The following is a 25812-nucleotide window of genomic DNA, read 5'->3' on the forward strand; positions in this document are numbered from 1 at the left end:
ATCTCTTGTGTCACTGTTAGTTTTGCTTCTTTGAAAATGATAATGTTACAGCATTTTTAGCCATTTTAGAAAATTAGGAAAATACTTGTGTGATTGGTTCTTATACATTAAGCAGCTTGAATTTATCATTGAAAGTGCTTCAGAATTTCCTAAATTCAATCCAGCTTTGCCCTCTTCTTCCTCCAAAATTCTAAGCCCAGCTTATTGTGCATCTGTAACACCAATCCAAAATAGATATATTGATGGACTAATTCAGTTGAATGCCTTTCTAACTAAAAAAAAAAACAAAGAGAAAAAATCCCAACCTAACAGCTAAACGATTTAAAAATGGACTGTCCTAGAAGGTAGGCAGTTCCATATCTGAACCTGAGTGGTTGTTTGTCAGGAAAGTTATAGAACAGGTATAAATTATATTACAATTAGGTCCTGATAAATGTGAATAGTGAATCCAAAAAAATGGTTCTATTACTAGAATTCATACTGACCTCCATTGGAGTGGAACCAGTTACCACATTTTACATATACTTTGAATAGTTTAATTTGAATTGGTGAAAGCCCTGGGCTTTGAATCAGAAAGACTCATCTTCCTGAGTTCAAATACAATCTCATATTCTGTGATTCTGTGTGATTCTGGGCAAGTCATTTAACCCCGTTTGCCTGAGTTCCTTACTTGAAAAATCAGATGGACTAATGGAAACCCAGCTGTAGATGTTCTCTGAGGCCCTTGAAACTCTAAAGGTTTGTGACTTGAGCTTGGTCTTGCAAAAAATAATGTTTTCTACTCTCTGACTGAAAGCTTGGGGTGGGGGGGAGTGCAAATTAAGCTTTGGGTTTTGTAAATTAGGAATGAGCCTGGGAGGAAAGACATCCAGGAAAAGACAGTTTCTTTGCTTTATTCATTGACCATCCTTATTCTTACATGATATCCTAAAACTCCCTGTCTTGCCAGACAATGATTTGTTTCCAGAGGGTGTTCTTAATGGAAAGTGGAAACCTGTGTTAGTGTCATTCGTTTTGTGGCAGTCTGGGATATGTTTATAAATCACAATGTTTCTTTTGAGTTTATAATAGATATGAGTGCTGATTAACAATAGTTAGCTACATTGGGTAAGAAAGTGAAATATTCTTGTTAACAGTAACGAAAAGACTTGGCAGAGAAAGACAGATGCTACAGCTCGGTGCTTTAGCCCCCAAGATAGAGTTCTGATCCTTATAACTAAGCATAGATCACTTAGATGTAAATCAATGACAGAGTCAAGATGCCCCTATTTCCCATCCACTTTTAGATTCAGTATGTGCTTATCCTTTACCTCAGACATTTTGCTGCTCAAGTTGAGTGGGATAGAGCAGAGGAGGGAGATATTACAGGCCACTTCTGCTCCATTCACAGTAAATTTTGACAGTCTTCTGCACAAATTGAATATGACACTCTGGGGGATTCTATGAAGATCACATAGAGAAGCTCCCTGTAGAACAGAGCATCTAAGGACCTACATACTGGTAAATAATTATATTTCCAAGAAATATGGAGAGAAGAAAAGACCAAGGACAGATTCTTTAACTAATAATGAGTCCTCACAAAAGTCAATGCTATGGGAACCAAAGAGAGAGAAGAGTCCAAGGACAGCTGCTTTCTCTTCATTTCTTAGGAAATCTCATTTATTTTCATGGCATCATCTAGCCACATTGTGCTGATGTTTCTCTCATCTAAGTCTCTAGTCCTGAGCTTCAAGATTCCAGTTTTAGCTCTTTATAGGACTCCACTGTAAAGTATGTTGTACCATTATCTCAAACTCAGTATTCTAAAAACTGAGCTATAGCATCATAAACTTGGAACTATGAAAGACTTTAGAAGCCATGTAGTTTTCCCCTAACCCTATTATTTTATAAATGAGGAAACTGAGGCACAGAGAAATTAAATGATTTTCCCAGTATCATACAAGTATATAAGAGGCAGAGCTGTGATTCAAACATAGGCTCTCTGGTTTCAATTCCTTTCATTTAATATACTGCTTCCTATCTTTCCACCTTAATCTGCCCTCTTTTTGGCTTTAATGTTTCTGCCTGTGGCACCATCATTCTCCTGATTTCTCTTATTCAAAATGTTGGCATAATCCATAATAGCCAATCAGCTAACAGCTCCTGCTGATTTTATACTCACCTCTTTTTTTTTAAAATCCCTTCCCTTCTGTTTTGGAATCTATACAGCTTATTGATTCCAAGGTAGAAGAGTGGTAAGGACTAGGCAGTGGGAGTTAAGTGACTTGCTCAGGATCACAGAATCAGGAAGTATCTGAGGCTAGATTTGAACTCAGGACTCACATCTCTAAGTCTGGCTCATAATCCACTGGTCACATTGCTGCTCCCTATCCTCATCTCTTTTTAACCCATTTCTTTCTCTCAATTACCACTGCTGACACTTCAATAAGGCCCTTTTAATTACATCCTTGAAATATTAGATAAGTATCTTTTCATGTCTTTCCACTTTAACTCTCTCCTTCCTCTATTTCATATTTTGTATTGCAGCTCCAAACATTTTTCTTATCTATCTAATCATATCACTTTTCTGATCAAAATGTTTCAGATACTCCCTATAGATCCCTCTTCCTGTCTTGTTAAGCTCTCCACAATATCATATCACCCTAACTTTCCAACTTTTTTCTCCTATTATTTCCCCTAATACTCTGAATTCTGAACAAACTTGGTAATTTTTTGCTTCCTGACCAATATTTTGCTCTTACCTCCCTGTGTTTTGGCTCTGACTGTTCCCTAGGCTTGGAATGACCTCCCTCCCACACTTTGCCTGGTGAACTCCTACTCATTCTTTAAAGGACAACTTAAATGGCACCTCCTCCAGGATAAATAAGAATTCTGCTTTCCACTTCATAGTACTTTGTTTTGTCAAGGAGCTGGGATTTAAGGGGTTCAATGGTATTCACCATGACTTAGCAGTACATACTCTCTAAATGGATTTTTTATATTAAGATAGTCAATATAAAAGAAAAATTAGAAACATTACGGGAACAAAATTTATATATTTAATGCTACATTTTACTGAGATTGGATTTTGTTGTCCAGACAATTGGTTCATGGTTTCTAATGGGCAAGAATACAACTGCTGAGAATTCCAGCACACTTTCATTGTAGGGATTATTTTTGGAGGCATGAAAGAATTTCTCTCTTTGAATAAGTTGTTAGTCCCACTGATATTAGCTTTACTAGCTAGTGCAGAGGCTTCAACAGTTATGGTAGCACAAAGTGGGGTTTTGGTACTTTCTATTTTTAAAATATATTTTTTATTTAGTTAAATATTTCTCAAATTAATGTAAAAATAGTTTTTCATGATCTTTTTTAAACTTGGAATTTCAAATTCTCTCTTCCCCCTGATCCCTCTCTGCTCCTTTAGAAGACAAGCAATTTGATATTTATTTCATATGTGAAGTCATACAAACCATATTTTCATATTAGCCATGGAGAAAAAGAAAATAGACAAAAAATAAAACAAAGAAAATAAAGTAAGTTAAAAAAATGCTTCAGTCTGCATTCAGAGTTTATCAGTTCTCTTTTGGGAGGTGGATACCATTTTTCCTCATGGGTCTTTGGAATTACCTTGGATCATTATTTTTGGTCAGAGTAGCTAAAAAATTCACAATTGATCACCCTTATAACACTGCTGTTACTGTGTACAATATTCCCCTGGTTCTGTTCACTTCACTTTCCATTAGTTCATGTAAATCTTCCCATTTTTTTCTGAAACCATCCTCCCTATCATTTCTTATAGCATAATAATATTCCATCAAATCATATACCATAACTTATTCAGCCATTTCCCCAATTGATAGACATTCTCTCAGTTTCTAATTTTTTGCTGCCACAAAAAGAGTTACCGTAAATATTTTTGTACAAATAGATCTTTTTTCTTTGATATCTCTGAGACCTAATAGTGCAATTGCTGATCAGACTCAACACACAGCTTTATAGCTCTTTCTTTGGGCATAGTTCCAAATTGTTCATTAGAATGGTTGAACTAGTTCACAGTTCCACTAACAGTGCATTAGTGCCCCCATTTCCAACATCCTCTCCAACATTTGTCATTTTCCTTTTGTGTCGTGTAGCCAATCTGAGTGTGAGTTGGTACCTCAGTGTTGTTTTAATTTGCATTTCTCTAGTAGGGATACAGAGCATTCTTATCTGACCACATCATTTGGAGAATGGTACCCACTTTTTATAACTTGATCTCAGTCCTCTACATATTTGAAAAATGAATTTTTATGAAAGAAAATATGTAAATTTGTCCCCAGTTTCCTGTTTTCCTGGCACATAGTAGGCACTTAAGTTTATTCTCTTTCTTTTCTTTTTCCCCTCCGTAATTAACTCCTTTCCTAATATAAAATAGATTCTTACTAAGGAAAGAAAATTCTATACACCTAGACACAGAATTCTCTATTATTTAATAATATGGTGTGCAGGTTTATGGATTGATTGCTCATTTAAAATACTTATTCATTTTATATGATTTCTCTTATCTACTCTAATGTGATTGTTATCAGATACATAATGCAGATCTGGGTCTTTGCTTCATTCTAGCATAAATAGCTGTTTTAAATACTAAAAAAATAGTTTAAAGCCACATTTCGAGCATTTGTTGTCTTTGTTGATATTTTACTTCTCTTTATGACCAAGTTGAATGCTACTCAGGCATTACAGAAAAGACCTGGTGTTAATACTTAATGTCAAGTATATTTGTTTATATAAAAAAAATCTGGACTGTGGAGATTTGCCATTTAAATAAAGCACATTATGGGGGAAGGGGGAAAGCAAAACACCTGTAAAAGGTAATTCAAAGTCATTTAAGACAAGTGATATTGCCTTAAATGCTTTACATGTTAGAACAAAGGCTTGAAAAAGTAAAACAATTGGAAGAGATGTAGATACCTTTAAATGGAGGACACACACATGGGGGACACACATGAAATGAAACTGAAAAGTGTAACTGCATGATTGTTTAATTTAGCTAACCCCAGAATAATATCATGGAAGGACTGGCTTTGAAATCAGAGGATTCTGAACTCTTATTACTTTTATGACTTTAGAGAAGTAATTTCCTACTCCTAGCCTTGAGTATCTTCAGCCATAAAATGAAAGGATTTAACTCATTTTGGCTCAGCTTGTCTAATTTCTAAAGTCCTTTCTGGTTCTGCATCTAAAGAACTTATAATTTACTCTATGTCTGATACATAGTAATGTCTAGGTAGCATTTAACATACTAGATACTGATCTATTTACCCTAGATCCTAGGGTAGCTAGTTTTCATTACAATATATTCATGTTTGTATTTGTGAATATATGTATATGATTATACATATATGCCCACATCATATACACATATACACTTATCTGGTTAGAGTTGCTCTCATTATCTCCTCCAAGTGTCATGCTCACTAATGATTGGCTCATTTTGGTATCCTTACTAGAATACTCTCTACCTTCTTCTCTCTCATAAACCCGATTAGTTCATCAATGCCTTGCTCGTCTATGAAGCCTATTTCAATATATTTCTTTGCTTTATGTTAGCTTCTAGTATTTATTGCTTTTGCCATTCATTTTGGTACTTTGTTTTTAATTTAGGTACAACTATGTGTTATCTCTGACTGCTTCATGAATATGAATCATGTCACCAAAAATGACCGAAAGGCTCTTATGACCAAAACTCAGTTCTATTACTTCTTTTGTATTCCACATACCATGAGGCCAGGTATATGTTGGACTCAAAAAATAATGGTTTAATCAAATAAAATTCAATTTTGCTTAAGCAAATGAAGAAAATAGGTGTTGATAGTAAGTCTTGGTCTTGTCCAGTGGACTTTTCAACATAAACATACATATGTCCCTAGAGAGTTGTTCTTGGACAAACTGACAGTCTTCTTGGAATGCTAATGATCATTTTCTTGAATTGGGTTTGCTTCAAATTTGGTGTTTGAAAGATTCATTCATTTTCTTTAATTTACTTCATCCCAAAATGGAATAGCAATTATTTCCCTTGGATGATTTTGTGAAAAAAAATCATGCCAACAGGCTGAACTTTGTGATTTTGGAGGGAATTCTCCTACCTTTAAGATTCTGTCCTTCTATAAGTTTTTTATGCTTGAGAAAGCAAGGTGGATTTGACGCAGAAGCACTAGAAGGGTGAGAAAAAAATTATTTTCATAATAACTAATATTTTATTTTGTGATTTAATAAAATCCCTCAATTCGAGACTATATGACAACTCCAAAGAGTCTGAATGTGAAAACCAATTGCAATTCATACTCCTAATGGCAAGAGGCTCTTAATAAATGATTGCTGACTGGACTCACCCATTAACTGAGGGAAAATCAGGGACACAGGGAAGGAAATGTATGTCTACATTCCTCTAACCCCTATGTTTTCCTTGCCCTTAAGGAAGCTTGTGATGAGGGGAATCCTAGATGGTTTTTTCCATGCTGCTGATAGGGCAAGGTAGTAACAGTAGATTTTAGAAACTGTACCTGAATACATTTTTTACCTTTCCTATTGATTCATTGAGATATTTCTCTCCATTAAGCTTGGATGAAATAGGGTCTGAGGCAGGAATATAAAGATAGTTACATGGCTCAAAGGATAAAACCCTTGTCTTGAAGTCAGGAAGGCCTAAGTTCAAATTCTGACTCAAATACGTACTATTTTATTACCCTGGGCAATTTACTTAACATCTGTTTGCCTCAGTTTCATCATGTGTTAAAAAGAAGTTATTTTCTAGGATCACTTATAGCTCTAAATATAATATCCTGTAAGGACTTGGGAGCATCCATGACAATCAGTTGACTTAGTTTTCATATAAACTTGAAGCATTCAGGTTAAGTCTTGATAGCCATTTAAAAACATACAGGTATATAAATACATATACATGTGTTTGTGTGTGGGTGTGTGTATTTGAATAAATGATGCAGCTGGGTGGGATAGTAGGTAAAGCATTTGGTCTGGAGTCAGGAAGACCTGAATAAAATCTGGCTTCAGACACTTACTAGCAGTGTGACTCAGGGCAAGTCACTTAATCCTGTTTGCCTCAATTTCCTCACCTGTAAAATGAGCTACAAAGGGAGGTGGCAAACCACACTAGTATTTCTTGCTAATAAAGATCCAAATGGGGTCACGAAGAGTGATCTATGACTGAAAAATGACAACAAGTATGTCTATATAAATGTGTATGTATACGGATTCTTTGTGTCTTCGAGCTAAGAGCTATATCTTGTTTCTACAATGATCTTGTTTTCTAGCAACCAATAACCTATAATAATATGCAATAACTTGGGGAGCAATCAAAAAACCTTCTAGGCTTCTGGGTATACTCAACTATTCTTTGCTGATGAACAGTTTGTAATATAACTAAGTAGCCCTTCAAATAGGAATATACCTAACATTTATTTTTTTATTTTTTATTTTGGATATTTTCCCATAGTTACATGTTTCATGTTCTTTCCCTCTCCCCCAAACCCCCCTAACCCCCTAAGCTGACACACAATTCCACTGGGTCTTACATGTATCATTGATTAAGACCTAATTCCATATTATTGATATTTGGACTAGGGCTATCATTTAGTGTCTACATCCCCAATAATATTCACATCAGCCCATGTGTTCAAGCAGTTGTTTTTCTTCTGTGTTTCTACTCCTACAGTTCTTCCTCTGAATGTAGCTAGTTTTCTTTCTCATAGGTCCCTCAGCCTTGCCCTGCATTCTTGCATTATTGCTAGTAGAGAAGTCTGTTACATTAAGTTGTACCACAGTGTATCAGCCTCTGTGTACAATGTTCTCCTGGATCTGCTCCTTTCACTCTGCATCAATTCCTGGTGTTCATTCCAGTTCAAATGGAGTTCCTCCAGTTCTTTATTCCTTTGAGCACAATAGTATGCCATCACCAATAGATACCACAATTTGTTCAGCCATTTAGTCAGAAGCATGGTTCTCTGATCTAATTTAAATACGTATTTATCTTTCTTTATATTTGAGCAAAAATTAGGACATAGAAATGACTAGGAAAAATGAGCAGAGTATGTTATAGTTCCTATTATATGACAGGTGTGTGAAAGGGAAGTCAGGGGTAAAAGAAGATTATTTTTTGTAACTGCCCTTTAAAATATGGCCAACTGTGTACAAACTCTAGTCTGAGTATTTTACTCTGAAATTCCTCCATCTATATCTCTTTTCTGCTTAAGCCCAGGATTTCTCTCAGTTTCTCCTTTATGTCTCTCAGTTTTTATTTTTGCCACCAATTTTCTTTCTCTAAGAAAATCCTTGGATGGGTCTGGGATTACAATCTGCCCACTGATGCTATAGTTAGGCTCTTGGAATACCTACTCCTTCTGACTATGTGTACCTACTTTAAGAACTCTTCATAATTAAGTAGGACTATTTTCTATCTCAGTCACTGTAATATTCCTAAATTTTTCTAAGAGTAGAAAGGAGAGTGCTTGTACCTCTGAATTATAAATCCTGGATGTCAGTTGCTTTGTATACCCTTATTACATATATAAAATTAGTGAGTATATTGCAAGAAGATATGAAAAAAACATAATTCCTAAGCAAAGATCTCTGCCCAGATTAAAATATAATCTGGTACTCATCACTATCCACTTCAGGTTGCTGTGCTAATGGGTCATGTGTCTGGGTTCCTAGCTAACCAAGAGCTCCTAGAAGAATTATTTAAATTGTTAGTCTACTTTTCAGGTGGCTAGACTGGGTAAACCTTACCTATGTGTAATGTTGTCATTCAGAATGGTTTTCTAAAGAGATCTTTTGTCATTCAATTGTGTCCGATTCATGACTCTATGGACCAAAAGTATCCATGGGGTTTTCTTGGCAAGAATACTAGAGTAGTCTGCCATCTCCTTCTCCAGTGGATTACTTTTAGATTACATTTTTGGTTATAAATGACTATATGTATCATTTTATTTGCTCCTTTCAAAGATTTGGGGTGGAATTAAAAGTTGTAATTTGAACCCAGATTCTTAAATTCCAAACCCTATGGTTTTTTATTACACCAAACAGTGTACTTTAGCAACTAAAATATACAAGCAGATATAACCTCCAATATATTAAATCCTTCACTGCTTGTTGCATCCCTTTGCATCACTGTTGCATCTACTTCCTTGCTCCTCTGTGAAACTCTGATTTTACTCACAGTCACAGAACTATTCATTTCCCCCTAAAATTGGGGGGGTTGTTTCTGTTTTGCTGTTTTTGGTTGTAATGGGTATAATTTAGTGACTATAACATATAACCTTAGAAGCTGTGAGCCTTATAATGACTCTCTGTGTAGGGGCAATTTTGATAATTCCTGCAAGCTTTCAAAAGGATTTTCATTTTGTGCATGAGTTTGTGTTATTAATGATGAGAAGAAAGGATTCTGGTTTTTGACCAGAGGAAAGATTTGCCTTGAAAATGGACTGGAAAAAAAGAAAAGGACTGGTTCTCCTCTTCTTTTAATTTATGCCTAATTCATCACATTTTTTCAGTTATGACAAATGATGCCATATTCCATTGCTGTATTTTTAAGCATGATCTATTCTTAACAGAAAAGGTAATGAAACCCAAACTGATGTAATGAGGTAGACCATTAACAAAATGCCTTCTGATCTCTAGCAGGTTGGCTAATGAACATTGAATCTACATTTTTTGTGCTTCAGCTAGCAAAAGATGCAAAGTCCTTTTTGATACTAAATTGGTATTGATTTTACAGGGGAACTCTTCCAAATGCTTGTTTATAAATGTAATTATTTTGAAAGGGCCTTCGCTAAACTCTTGTTAGCCATGTTCACTTTCTGTTTTTTGAATAAAATTTTCCATACTTTCATTTTCAGATATGCCATTCTGCGTGTGGCTTGAGTATGTGTTTGCTTCTGCTTCTTTTTGACTTCAGTTAGTCATTCAACAATCAATTATTAAGAGTCAGCATAGCATAGTGCATAGGAGATTGGCCTTGAAGTCAATAGTATCTCGGTTTATTCTGACACATTCTGGAGAAGTGTCCTTGGCCTGTAATCTTTCATCATTCTAAGCAAATCTCTTAGATTTTTGGTTTTGGAGGAGGTTTTGACTTGCTTTGGTCAAGAGAATCTCCTCACCTGGAAGATCCCTAAATGCATACTAGTTCCTAGTCTCTGCCTCTGTCTTGCTAGGTACCCTCCTAAGTATCTGGGAAGTAAAGAAAAGAGAAAAAAGGGAAAACTTCCTTTTTTCAAGGAGATTACATTCTACTGCCAAATCAATTGACTATTAAATTTTGTAGAAGGTAGTCCCAGAGATGGGGATGCTCAATTTTGGCATGGGGGGCGAGGGATAACTAGCGATCTGAAATGGCTTCCTGTAGAAGATGGGATTCCAGGTGTCTTTTAGGAAGCCACCAGGCAAATTAAGAGACAGAGCTGTGCAAATGGAGCATTCCAGGCATAGAAGCAAATATGAGATACCCAGATGTCATTTGATAAGCAGTAAAGATGTCAGGATGGCTGAATCATCAAATGCATGAAGGAATGTCAAGTGGAAGATGAATTGAATGATAGAAAGGGGCCAGGTTGTGGTGACTTTTAAATGCCTAGCAGAGGAATTTATAATCCAGGAGGATATAGTGAGTCACTGGAGTTCATTGAGTAATTAGTTGGTATGTTCAAACCTACCCTTTAGGAAAATCATTTTAGAAGCTGAGTGGAGGATGGATTGGAGCAAGAGAGACTTGAGGCAAGAGGACCTACCCTCTTAGAGGGCCACCCTGGAGTCAGTTATTAATTTTGTGAATTATCTAATTACTTCCTGCTGCTTATTCATTTCATTGAGAAGATTTCCACCAAAGGACAGTGATTCTGCATGGCTTAGGTGCCATGATATTTGATTGATGGCTTTCAAAGAAACAAAATGAAATTTTAAATACATCTCTATATAATTCCCTGTGAAACCATGGAGGAAAGGGAAAAATGCCTAAAATGATTTCAAATTACCATCTGTTTTGCCCTACTGTCCTAGACACTGTGAGACAAGGGTTAGACCCTGATGGAGGAAAAAACAGGAACATAGCTAGAGGAAATTAGAGGCAATGATGGTGACATAAAGTAAATAGTCAAGGAATTATTTTTTTCAGTCATTTTTCTGTTGTTCTACTTGTCAGCAGGGATTAAAACCGAACAGCTCCTTCTTCTGTTCTATCCTCTATTTCTATCTCATCATTTAGGAAGAATGAAACTGCATCCCAATTTAGGAAAATGAACCATCATACAGATTCCTTTACATTCCTAAGAACTATTTGCCATTTCTCTTCCTGTGTTCTGTTAGTGTTAGATTTAATTTGAACACTTATGTGACTCATGAATGACCCTTGAAAGAAAGGTTTCAGCCACAAAGTGTATGAAGTCTAATGGCATGAATATTTTGCTCAATAAAATAATGAATCATATCATTTGTCACATGGACGTCATTATTAGGACTACAGTTCAAGAAATCTCTTTAAAATACAGATAATGTTGGTTTATAAATAGCCGGGACTTGCAAGCAAAGACTATAATCATCTCTCCATCATTCAAGGGCTACTGAATGATCTGATTTGTGGATTACCCAGACTCCTTGCTCCCCTTCTTTATATTTACATGTTCCATTCCTCATTAGCATTTCCTCCAGAGAAAAGAGCCATCAATAGCATCATGGATTTTTAGAACTAGAAAGGATTTAAGGGATTATCTAGTCAGTTTTTCAATTTTTCAAATATTTTAACTACTAATATGAATAAGACATTTTAGTAAGATGGAGTATATATATACATATACATATATATTTAAACATTTATAATCTAGCAGAGAAAATAAAGTATGTATATAGAAAAAGGAAATGAAATTTGGAATCTTTTTCTTCTCACCCCTTACTGTCCTAGTTGTTTTTTAAATTTAAATGGAAGGAATGGGCTTTAGGCAATGTGCTTTCAAAATGGTCTCAGCATCATCCACCCTTATAGCTTCTTATGATCTTGTGTTATTGGCATAAAACTAGTAAAAAACATATGTGATCTCTAAGACTATTAATCTCTTTATTATCTTGTTTCTATTTAAATTTTAACCTGACTTTTATAATCTGAACTCTGTTCCTGTTGACTAGGGACATAGGTGTAAGATTAAATTTTTTTCTTTATTATATCCAGTCTAATCTAGCTATTCTAATCTAATTCCTTCTAAAAACGCTTTAATTGGAGACTTATGACTAGTCTACCAAACAATCTCCTATGAAGAGCAGCTAGTTGTTACAAAGGATAAAACACAAGACTTAGAGTCAGAAAGACCCAAATTCTAATTCTATCTTAAACCATTTTTTAAATCCTTACCTTCTTCTGTCCTAGAATGGAGTCTGAGTATCTATTCCAAGGTAGAAGACTGGTAAATGCTAGGCAATTGGTGTTAAGTGATTTTCCACATACCTAGGAAGTGAGTAGAGCCATATTTGAACCCAGGACCTCCTTTTTCCAAGCCTGACTTTCTGTCCACTGAGCTACCTAGCATCCCCCCTAGCTTAGACTTTTACTAGCTTTGTGACCCTGGGCAAGTAAATTAATTTGTGTCTCAGATTCCTTTATAAAATGTCCATAGTAATTGCCCTTATCTCGCAAGATTATTTCAAGGATCAAATGAATTAAGCTACATAAAGTGCTTTGTAAATCTTAAAGCAATATAAATGCTACCTATTATGTTATTACTATGAAGGAATAGTAGCAATAATCTTTCATTTATATTTGTAATAAAGTGCTCATGTATTCTTAGTAGATAGAGTGATGGACCTGAAGTCATGAAAATCTGAATCCAAATCAGATACTCCGTAGCTGTATGACCTTAGGCAAGTCACTTATTCTCTGCCTCAATTTCCTCAATTGAGATAAAATGGAGATACTAATAATATTTATCTTGAAAGATTGTCCTGAGAATCAAAAGTGATATGTTTATAGCACTTAGTGCAATGGCTACCACATAGTAGGATAAATATAAGTGCTAATTGTTATTATTATTATCATCTCAGCAATTATTCCAAATTACTATATACAATTAATTTCAATTTAATCATTAGCACCACAGTGGGCTAAAAGGAGCAATGGATTTAAAGTGAGAAGACTTAGGTTTTCCATTTATTAGTTTATTAAAAATTACTTTATCTTTTTGGATCTCAGTTTCCATATTTGGAAAATGAAGGCCTTGGACTAGATGATCAATAAAGTCTTCTCAAGATCCATTTTATGATAGGAATAAGAGACCCATAATTTCATGGACTGTAAGGAACTCACTCTACTCCTACAAGTCAACATAAATGCCCTGAGAGGTACTAAGTGACTTACCTACAGTCAGAGCCAGGAGTTGTTAGACTTATATTTAGGTCTTAGAATTTAATGTTGAAGTCAGTTCTCTAAACACTAAGCAGCCTCTCCAGGCTCTATGATATTATATTTTAATTCTTCCATTGCTGATAAACTCTAAGCACAGAGAGCTCATCTCTCTTCTGGGAAATACCTGGAATGATCTTCTCTCTCCTCTTTTCATCATGGATTCTCTCATTTCCTTCATTAATCAGTTTTGGGATCAACTTCTTCAGGGCATCTTCCTGGCCCACCATTTGTGACTTCTTTCCTATTAAAGGTTCTTTTGTATTTGTTTTACATATGTCTTTTATATTTTCATATATGTATACTATATCTAACACTTATGTAGAGCTTTATGGTTTGTAAAACCCTTTACAAATATCATTGAATTTTAATGTTGCAACAAACTTAGGAGATAGGTGCAAACATTATCCTCACTTTACAGATGGGGAAATGGAGGCACTAAGCTATAAAATAACTTGCCAAAAGTCACCTAGCTAGTAAGTATCCAAACCTCAATTTGAGCTCAGGTTTTATTGACTTCTGGTGTAGCATTCAATCTTCTGGTGCCATATTGAATAGTTCCATAGAATATAAATTTCTTGAAGGCAGGGACTGTTTTACTATTTTTTTTGTAGAACCAACTCTTGTCACAGTGCCTGAATATTAATAACACTTTTGTAATCCCTTAAATGCTTATTGATTGATTAATGCAAGTAGGTTTCACATAAGCTATGCTAGATATTGGTAGTTTGGTGGAGCAGTAGAGAGAGTTCCCTGTTTGAATGAGGAAGAATTGTCTTTCTGAGTCCATTTCTAAACTCAAAAACTTAATACCTGTGTGATTCTGGGTAAGTCACTTAATCCCATTTGCCTTAGTTCTTCATCTATAAATTGAGCTGGAGAAGGAAATAGCAAACCAGTCCAGTATTTTTGCCAACAAAATCCTAAATAGGGTCACAAAAAGTTCTTAATGAATAGAATGAACAACAAATGCCCCATTTATCTTCTGTCATTTTTCTTTACCTGAATAAGCCAACACCATAGTCACAAAATCCACAACTAGTATATTCCTCCAAGATGCATACAATGCTCTAACTTTGTGACTTCTGCAACTTTTGAGTTTGTGTTCAAATCATATTATTCCTCCCCCTATTCTCATTAGAAAATATATTTTATGTTTTTTATGAAAAATGATAAAGGCAAAAATATTGAGGCTTTAAGTCAAGAGAACTAGATTCAATTTCTAACTCCCAAATTTGTTAGCTATATGACCCTGGGTAAGGTATTGTTGTTGAGTTGTTTCAGTCACATCTGACTCTTTGTGACCCCATCTGGGATTTTCTTGGCAGAGATACTGGATTGTTTTGCCATTTTTTCTTTCTCCAATTCATTTTACAGATGAGGAAACTGAGGCAAACAGGGGTAAGTGACTTGCTCCTCGAATAATCTTGTGTGCTAGGAGCAATTATTATCTCCATTTTATAGAGGAATCTGAGACACAAATTAAGTTACTTGCCCAGGTCACCCAGCTAGGAAGGGTCCGAGGCCAGATCTGAACTCTTCCTGACACTCTATCCACTGCACTACTTACCCCTCCCTAACTACCCATCCCTGAGCAATTTCTCACATTTTAGGCACAATTTCCTCATCTGTGAAATAGAATGAATGATAAAACAATAAGTATTTTCTAAATGCCATTGTACTAAATACTGAAGATGCCAATATAAGAGCAAGCCAGTCCTAGGAAATTTGCAGTCTAGAAGAAGGAAATACCCATTAAAGAATAAAGACTAAGGAAGGGAGTTTTAGTCTCATAAGTCACTGGTCTGCATAGTTACTGGTTTGCTCTTTCCAGAAGCAATGGGTAGTATTGATTTGGTTACTGTTCACAGAGGAAGAAAGTGGAGATGGGGACTTAGTAGGTGGGCAGAGAAGTTTGTTATATGGTGGATGGCAAGGAGATGGCCAGGGAGGATGTTTATGCCGATTGTGAAGTATGATTTGGGGTCAATAGCTAATTACACATAATAAACCAAACACATTAGGGCAGGCTAACTCAAGATGATAGAGTATTTATATCATCTACGTAAAAGAGCTGCTATGGAGAAAGCACTCTATGCACCCTAAAGTGCTGTGGCACCATATAGATTGGATATTGGTAATAATAGTCAGTTCTTATCCCATCTGTTTGACCACAAAAAAAGTTCTTTTGATACAACTGCCAACCTTCTAATTTTTGGAATGATAGCATTTGAAACCATAGAAGAGATCTCAAAACTCCCTTTTCTTCCACATTACACCATGTTCTAGCAAAGCCACTTAAATCAGTTATACCGAACTAGTGTCTGGACTCGTGTCTCTGAAATGTTGCTTTCTATCCTCCTCATATTAATGTCCTCCTGAGAATAATCATTATCCTTCCCAGGCTATTATTGCATATCACACTTACTATTTCTAGCTCTCTCTGAATGTTAATTTCAGTGGGCCTAGAAATCAACATCTTAGCTATTATCCCTGCATTAAGCCAAAATTACTACCCATGGTGAATAGAAGCAGCATTCAAATATTTCCTAAAAGAGCTTCTATGCAGCATCCGTTAGCTCTGATTAGTGATGCATGTGTCCACAAAATAACAAGAAATCTAGAGGAAGGCCCCCAGCAATGTTGGATAGGGTCCCTCCACAAGCTAGCCTCCATTTCTGGAATACTTGTTATCTCAATCTTTTAGAAACCCTGATTCTCTTCAAGGCATGCCTTAAATATTACTTGATATTACCTTTCCAAATCTGCCTTTAGCTGTTAATGAAGCCTCCTGAAATTATTTTGTTCAGATGAATATGGGTTCCTTGAAGTGGTTGCATGTATTTTAATAATGCTATTCAAAGTTATAATTTTATAAAATATGGAGATTGATTCCAGTGTAAATATACAATACAGACTTCAATAATGCAATGACTTCTGGATATTCATATTGTGCACTTAACAGGATATAGCTTATTTACCATTCTATATTCATGTTATTTCTCCTATTAAAATATAAACTTCTTGAGATTAAGGACTATCAGATCCCCACAGCTTACTTAACACAATGCCTGCCAAATAAAAGGTGTTTAATAAATTTCAATTAAATAACCATAATCCTATAGCCCTAGATCTTGTAGGGGCCTCAAAGACCATCTAGTCCAGCTTCTTCATTTTATACATGAAGAAACTAAGGTCCAAGGTAGATTAAATGACTTTTCCAAGGACACATAAGTAACAAGTGGGAGAGATGGGATTTGAACCCAGTTTCTTTGAACCGAAAGCCTCTATTATATTTTGATTTATATCAAAATCAAGACTCATAGAAATGTTCAAGCACATTTCTCCAGCCAAGGAACACATAAGTACCAAATGCTTTCCTTAGTCCTTAGTTCTCATGACCAATAAAACTAAGCTTTGACTCACCAGATAGCACAAGATATTTCAGTATACTTTGGTGTAATCTCATCACAGTAATTAAATGAAAATTAAGTTTCAATTATATATAAGCTATCACCAATAATTCTTTTCATGATGATGCCTTACCCTACATGTGCCTTTCCTAAATAAATCAATTCCTCAAATTCTTATTGGCATTCATAGTCTTTCCACTGGCACAGATTGCAACTGATCCATCCCTCCTCATTCTCTGTACTTCATTCCTGTGTTCTTTGATAAATACTCCACAGAGCATCAAACCAACTCTGGACCTTTTCATATTTAGGTGGAAGGTGACACTTTAGTTGTCTCTCATGTTACTTTCACGACATGAGCAATTAACCTTTTTTCTCCAATCACACATGCCTTTGATGCTGCCTTTTAATTCCACTTACTATGTTCAGGTCATTGTTGGTTCTATGCTAAAGGCTGCGTGTGTCCCCCATTGATTTTTTTGTCCACTACTATTTGTGATTATTAAGCCTAATGAACTGCAAAGTGAAAATTCTTTGTAAGCCAGAAGAGATTCTCCATCACAAAGGGGTTAACAGACACTCAGTTCCTGATAATATGATAATTGTGCTATTATAATTTTATCAAAAATATGTTAAAATAATTTTCTGTATATTATCATCTTGATAATTACTTCCATAATTATTATATCAAGTGCTCTTCCTTTGAAGTTTTCATTCAGTATAACCTCAGGAAGCAATGGAGTAGAATAGAAAGAATATTGGACTGGGAACCAACTAGGCAACCGTATGCTGTATTTTGTTCTATTGTCCTGAAAATCAAATATAGGCATTTGTTAGATGTTATTTATTAACAAGTCACTTAACGTCTATCTGCTTCCATTTCATCAACTATAAAATGGGAATAATAATAGCACCTACTCAATCACTATCACTACTCATATTCTCTTGTCTTACACCTTCCAATACCATTACTTAAATAATTTAAACATATATTACTATCAACATCAGAGACTCTTTGAGCCTCAGTTTGCTTGTCTATTAAAGGAACAGATTAAGAAAAATAATACTCTGGCATTTTATCTGTCTTGTTCAGCCACTGAAGCGGTGTGATATAGTGAGAAATTCAGCCAAAATGGATGCAAGACTTGGGTTTAAATACAACCTCTCACCTTTATTAATTTTGTAGCCATGGGTAAATAACATAATAATAGTAAAATAACATAGTAATAGCAATGATAAGATGTTATTGAATAAAAATAAATTATATAAAATTATAAATAATTATATAATAATATGTAGTAATATAAAATATAATAAATAATTATATAAAATAAGAATATAAAATTATAATTATATAAAATTATAAAATATATAATATATTATTATGACATTATTGATAAAATTCTAATAAAACAATTATGCTACATTAATGCATTAAAATTTGATATATTAATCTGAATTTATATGATTATCATCATTATTATAACATCTAACATAGCACTTTGAAGTTTTCAAATATTATCTTTATAACTATTATCTGATTTGATCGTTACAACTCTGTGAGACTGATACCATTATTATATCTATTTTATAGATAAGAAACAGAAATAAGCAGGGTGATAAATAACTTGTCCAGGGCCACATAGCTCATAAATGTTCGATGTTTGATTCATTAGCTGCTTTTTAATCTCTGAGCCTCAGTCTCTTCATCTGTTAAAAGGGGCATAAGACCACCTGTTGTACTGTTTTTCACAGAATTGTTGTGAGAATCAACTGAAACCATGTTTTTAAAGTGTTCTGCAAGAAAACTTAAAAAAATAGCGTCATGGGTCCAAGCTGATTGTTTTAAATGATTTTAATAAGTGTTTTAAATGATATTTGATTTTATAGTTGAATATTTTAGAATTCATTTAATGAGACTTCCACTGAATTCAGGAATTCTGACTACAATGATTTTGTCAGGTTGACTTCCAGACTCTATTTAAACCTTTTTTCTTGATAGGAACCTCACCACATACCAAGCCTTTTCTCACAAGGCAGAATGGAACTGTGGAACCACTGAATTTTAAGTAAGGAGATTTATGGACAGGTTTTGGAGGCTTCACAGTTTTTTTTTTCCCTTGGTCAAATGTGAGATGGAAAATTTTGTACTTTTCTGATTTGTTATAAAGCAAGCATATTGAAAATAGTAAAGTCTTACATTATATTGCTTAGAACTGACAGAATTTAGAGAATATCTAATTAAACCCCCTCATTTTAAAGAGGAAACTGAAGTTGAGAAAGGTGAGTTCACTTTTCTAGTGCCAAAACAGGTAGGAAGTCATAGAGTTGATATTCAAACCTAGCTCCTAGTACTTCCAAATATCATTTTATAAGTATGAATTAATATTATTATTAATCACATTATTGAAATGTAGTTATCATATCACCTTTATTACCAAATATATCCTTCTCTCTCTTCTCCTCAGAGAGACTTCCCTTATAGAGATTGGGTCAGAGATAAGGACTAGAACTATGATTTCACTGGGATATGGAAATTTGAAGTGAGGAACTGTCTTCTAATTCAAGTTAATACCTACCTCCTCTGCAACCTATAATCTTACAGTTAGTTATCTAAAGCACTGAGAGAATAAGTCACTTATCCAAGGTAATTCATCCAATACCGGTCAGAAGTGAGATTTCAATCTAGGTCTTATTGATTTCAGAGCCAACTCTACTTATTATACTATACTAACTCTAATCTCAAAGAACTAAAACATAAGGAGGAAAAATGAGCTCATTATTATTAACCAATATTTTGACCGAGTTTCATTAACACTTCTGTTATAGAGGGTTGCTAAGCCCTTTTCAGGACTACTCATCCATCTGTAGTGTCCACCTTTCTCCTAACTCTTAATTGTGGCTCCAAGAACACAGATAAGCCAGGCTGAGGGTAACTTTTTGGCCTCAAACATGTTCATGATTTAGGGAAATGTCTACCCTAATCATATGAAGCCTTCTACTAGAAGAATGGACAGATCAGAACAATTTGTTTGAAAGGCCTTGAAAGTGACTGAAGCAAGGGATGTGGAGCACTTAGAGTTTGGTCAGACATCTAAGACTTCCAGATCTTTCACTTCCATCCCAGGAGACCTCCAGTCATCCTGACATTTGCCCTGCCACTGAACTTCAAAGACTCTGGAAGAGAGAGTAAGGCTGACAACTTCATGCAGCTCTGCCTCACTTAAATCCAATTCACTTGCTAGTCAAGTGAAGATATTGCTTAGTTATGTCAGAATGGAGAGCAACAAATAGAAAGACTTGCAGGAAGAATGAGAGAATGTAAATAAAATGACAGAAGAGGCCCCATGTAGAGTTAGGTCCACTTCTAACATAGGGATGGCTTGAAGGGAGGTAGTACTGGCATCTCTAGTTTCTCTTCCCCTTGCCCTTCTATAAGAGAGACTTTAATTCCTGCTAGGAATGAAAGAAAGAATTCAGAGTTTGAAGCCACTCAGCTCTCTTCAGAGGGGAGGAGATACTGGGCTAGAAAGTATCTCTCTGCTTTCTTAAACATTATTATTTTAGAGGGCACTATTACTTTCAATCATTGAATTCCATTATTGGCAGAGGGAACAGGACCCCAACCTCTATATCCAAAGTTTGACCCTTTTCCTCACCAAATACCAATTCCAGGATGAACACACATAGCAAATAGCAAATAAATTTATCTATCCAAATTGCTAGAGAAACAGAAATCAAAGAAAGTCTCTATTGAATATATTCCAGGTAATGCAGAATAAAGAAGCTCCTCTACTGAGAGTGAGAGAACTCAGCTTAACTAAGAGTGAGAGTTCTAGATCTCATCAAAGGGGAAATGCCTCAGAATCTCTACAGTAGCAAAGTGGAGATGTGATAGAATGTAGATAGCCAGCTCCATTCATGTCTTCCTAGGGTCTTTTACTTTTTTTAATGATGATAACTTTATTTTTCATTTTTTATTTATTAACATTTTTCCATGGATACATAATCCATATTTTCTCCCTCTCTTCTTCCCTCCCTGCTCCCAAAGTTGACAAGCAATAGCACTGGGTTATACATGTGTTTTCATTTGATACCTATTTCCATATTATTCATTTTTGTAATAGAGTAATCTTTTAAAACCAAAACCCCAAATCATACACCCATATAAAGAAGTGATGAATCATATGTTTTTCTTCTGTGTTTCTACTCCCACCATTCTTTTTCTCACTGTGAATAGCATTCTTTCTCAGAAGTCCGTCAGCATTATCATGATTCATTGCATTGTTACTAGTACCAAAGTTGATTACATTTGATCATTCCACAGTGTTTTAGTTTTTGTGTACAATGTTCTCGTGGTTCTGCTCATTTCACTCTGCATCAATTCATGGAGGTCTTTCCAGTTCATATGGAAATCAAGCAATTCATCATTCCCTATCACACAATAGAATTCCATCACCATCATATACCACAATTTGTTTAGCTATTCCCCAATCGAGGGACACTCCCTCATTCTCCAATTTTTTGCCACCACAAAGGTTGTGACTATGTATATTTTTATATAAACATTTTTCATTATTATCTCTTTGGGGTACAAACCCAGTAGTGGTATGGTAGGGCATACACTCTTTTAAAGCCCTTTGAGCATAACTCCAAATTGCCAAGGTCTTTTCCTTCAGCATTATGAAGTAGGGTAGACCTTTTCTATCTGCTTTCTCAAAGCTGGAAACCAGAAGTACCCAAAGAAGGGTTTAAGCTTGAAGTGTATAGAAGCTGCCAGAAGTCTAGAGCTCATCCTCTTTCACCAACTCCGTCTGGCTTCGTGTACAGAGCAGAGCATTCATCTCCACCAGTAGAGAATCTGATATTAATTGACTTTGGAACAGGGGTTACATTTGAGATAGACTAAAAGAATTATTCCCACTTGAGGTCATAAGGAAATCCCAGAATAGGTTATTGTAAGGCTTTTTAAAAAATATATTCACAACTACTCCTACAATAAATTCTAATAGTTTCTCTTACTGCCTGTTTCAATGGCTCTTTGGACTTTCAGGGAAATAGAAAAAAAGAGATTTCTAGTATTTTTCTTCCATTTCTCCTTTATAACTAAACATACAAGATAATCAGTTGCATAAGGAGTACATTGACATTTTTCTACCTTTATTGTCCTAACTCCAAGCAAGAATCTCTACTTGCCTCCTGCTATAGGACTAGGACTGTGCACTCTGAGACTCGGTTTGGAGATCATCTAACAGGAGGAATAAAGGTTGAATTTCTATTTTCCTTAGCCTTTTAATGTGATAGTGAACCAACTCATCATTTTTATTGAAGATGACACCATATTTGCATAACACAGATATTCACAAAAGGCAATAGACTACATTCTTAAAAGAACCCTTGAAGAGAACTTAGCAATTACATTTATAATGGAATGAGCAATTATAACATAGAAGAAGCAGGCTTTTCATCTTTTTTTTCTTCAAAACTTTAGGGTTACAAGTTGGAGATGCCTAAAAATTCAGGTTATTCAAATTTTCTGTAATTCTTCAGCTTGCATTTTGCCAAGTGAAATATCCAAGGACAGGAAAGGAGGGTGGGTCTGAGAGGGGGATTATATTTTCATATAACCTACATTTTATAGGTCAACCCTATAATTTTACTGGTGTAGAGAGAATTGCTAGAGGAAATTCCCAAGGCAAATTAGCAACTGAGTCACAAATAATAGAGGATTTCCTGAAAAACAGAGTGAATATTATTTAATAAAATTTCACCATTTTACAAATGAAGAAACTGAGGCAAAGAGAGGGAAATCACTTTTCTAAGTCGATACAGGTAGTAAGAAGTCAAAGTATAATTTAAACCAGTTCTCCAAAAGTAGCACTTTATAAGTGCAAACTATAATTTTTTAAAAATCATTAAAATAAGGTTTTCATATCACTTTATTTTCTCATTATTCTCTCCATTTCCGGGCCCTTCACCTGATACAGAACCATCTCTTGAAGAGACAGGTATAGGAATAGTTAGTCAGCAACACTTATTAAATGCCTACTATATGCTAGATTTTGGAGTGTTCAGGAAAGACTTGTACCCCTGATGTGAGGACTTCCTGATCCCTTTTCAAGGGCTGCTTTCTTTAGTTAATATCTAACTAATAAACAGTCTCAGAAGGCAGGTTAAACCAGCTTGAAGGTAATGCCATGTCTCAAACTGGTCAGTGAGTTAGGTAGGATGTGTCTAACCAAGCATGTGAAGACTTACCCTCACAGAAGAGGCAGATGAAAACAATATATTCCAATGGCCATGAAGTTGGCAGAAGTAGGGACTATGGAGTGCCAAGCTTGTGGTTAGACATGGAAGGAACTAAGATCATCCACTGTGTCCTGAGTCATCACCAGTTGCCTTGATTTTTGTCTTGCCACTGGACTTAGATGACTGAAAAAGAAAGTGAGGATAATGACTTTGTTTAACTTTGCCTCCTTTAAATCCAATTTATGCTTATATAAAAAAATCTCCAGTGATGCCATTTTGATTCTCTTAGAGTACAAAAGTCAACATTCAACCAACTATATACATCAGGCACTGTGGTCAGTAATACAGATACAAAGAAAAACAAGAGCTCTTGCTCTCAAGGAATTCCCTGTCTAATAGGGAAAACAATAGATTAACAACATTCTACAGTCAAGATATCTTCAGGATAAACATGAGGCAATCAATAAAGGAAAGGTACAAACACTCATGGGGATCTAGAAATATTTTGAGCTGAAATTTGAACTGACAGGGAAGTAGGAAGGTTGAGATAAGCAGGGAGAGACTTCTAGGCATAGGAGACAGCCACTGAAAATTCATGGAGCTGGGAGATGATGCAATGTCTTGTTTGATGAACAAAAAGGAGGCCATTGCCATTATATCAGAGAGTACCTGTTAGAGGGGGAAGATGGGTTGTGGTCTTAATGGAAGGGGTAAGAAGATTGGAAAAAAGGGATTAGGCCAGGTTATGAAAGGTTTTGAATATGCTAAACAGAGGATTTTTTTATTTGATCATGAAGGTGATAGGGAATACTGGAGTTTATTGAATAGGTGAGGGGAGGTGATATGTTTAGACCTATACTTTAGAAAGATCTATTTGTACCTCTGGGGAGGACAGATGAATGGAGAGACCAGTCAGGGAGAACAACCAATAGGCAATTGCAATGGTCCCAGCAGCATGTACTTATGATTATACCAGGACAAGGATCTGTGATTTTAATGGTATAGGGAATTCCTCCTATAGTAGGGAATTCCCTCTGCTGATGAAGGTTAGCACTATTTTTTCAATTTATATGTTAGAGAATAGCCTGTGGCAACAAACAATTAAATGACTTATTCAAAGCCACCTAAGCAGTTAGATGGTTCAGTGGATAGAGCACTGGTCCTGGAGTCAGGAAGACCTGAATTAAAATCCATCTCAAGACTCTTACTAGTTGTATAACGCTGGGCAAGTCACTTAACCACTTTTAGCCTTAATCTAGGGGAGAAAGAAATAACAAATCCCTTCGGTATCTTTGCCATGAAACTCCTGTGGACAGTGCTGGAATGCTGTGTTCCATGGAATCACTAAGAGTCAGATTTAACTGAACAACAACAGAGCCTGAAGGAGAATTGAATCTTCCTCAGGTTCTGCTTAGATGAACTAGGTGGATAGAGCACCAAGCTTAGCACTAAGTTGAAATCTTGCCTCAGATACTTACTAGCTGTGTGACGTAAGTCACTCAACTGATGTCTGCCTCAATTTTTATTCAGATATAAAATGTAGATCATAACAGCATCTATGTCCCAGGGTTGATGAGAAGATAAAATGAGATAATATTGGTAAAGTTCTTAGTGTCTGGTATGTTCATACTTAATAAATGTTTGTTTCCTTTTCCTCTTCTTCACAATAGAATTGGCTCTTTATCCAATATACTCTAATATATATGTAATATACTCTAATATACATATAATTCCATCAGTTTTATGCTATCCTCAAAAAATTTTACTTTGAAATATTAACTACTGCCTTTCAGGGTCTTTATTATGATCACTATACATTTTTTTTTCATTTTGCCCAACCTAAACCCCCTACATGATAGGTATATTGAAGTTTTGAGTGTGAATGAAGGGTCAGAGGAAATCGAATAGCATAAGGAAGGCTTATAACCTCTAGCAAAACACAAATAATTTGGGACTATAATCTGGAATATCCTGTGATTGGGTAGAGAGTATTGATCCCAGAATGAGAAGGATTGGGCAATAGTTCAGCTCCAACCCTCATTATATCGACTCCTTTCTTCTAATCATTCCCCTTTTCTGTCCACTATGGCCACCATGTGAAGCTTATATTCCCAAAATCATGCTTTGATCAAGCTACTCCCCTTGTTTAAAAATAATCTTAGTAATTTCTCATTGTGTTGATTATGGCATTCAGCTTTACAGCTTGGCTCCATTTGCCTTTCATAAAGAATTATTTTCTTCTATAACCTTTTATTCCCCAACTCCAAGCTGATGGCCTTTCTTGTATCTACCCTAGAAAGCCTGTCCATCCACCATGCTTCAGTTATTTCTTCCACCATCACCTACATTTTCCTTTTTCTCCCAATATAAGTTTATCCTAGGATCTCCATTCTGTGTAATGGCCCAGGTCAGCCATGCTTCACTCTTTGGCCTTACCACCATTCTTCAGTTTCCTTCTTCCTTGACTCTTTTCCTCCTTTATCTCATTGTTGATTTACTTTTGGAACCTCCATTTTGAGAAAGGGTGCACACTAGCTATTCTTTATTCTCTGGACTCCACCATTATGTCCTAGAGTGGTTATCTTCTCCCTCCCAACCCACCTTTGAGGTGTTGTCTTCCCACATTTGAATATAAGCCTCTTGAGGGCAAGAACTTATTTTCTTTTCATTTTTTTTGTATACCTAAAACTTATGGTAGTGCTTGGCACATACTTAATTGCTTAGTAA

This window comes from Gracilinanus agilis, chromosome 4 (genome assembly GCF_016433145.1).
Source record: "Gracilinanus agilis isolate LMUSP501 chromosome 4, AgileGrace, whole genome shotgun sequence".
NCBI lineage: Eukaryota > Metazoa > Chordata > Mammalia > Didelphimorphia > Didelphidae > Gracilinanus > Gracilinanus agilis.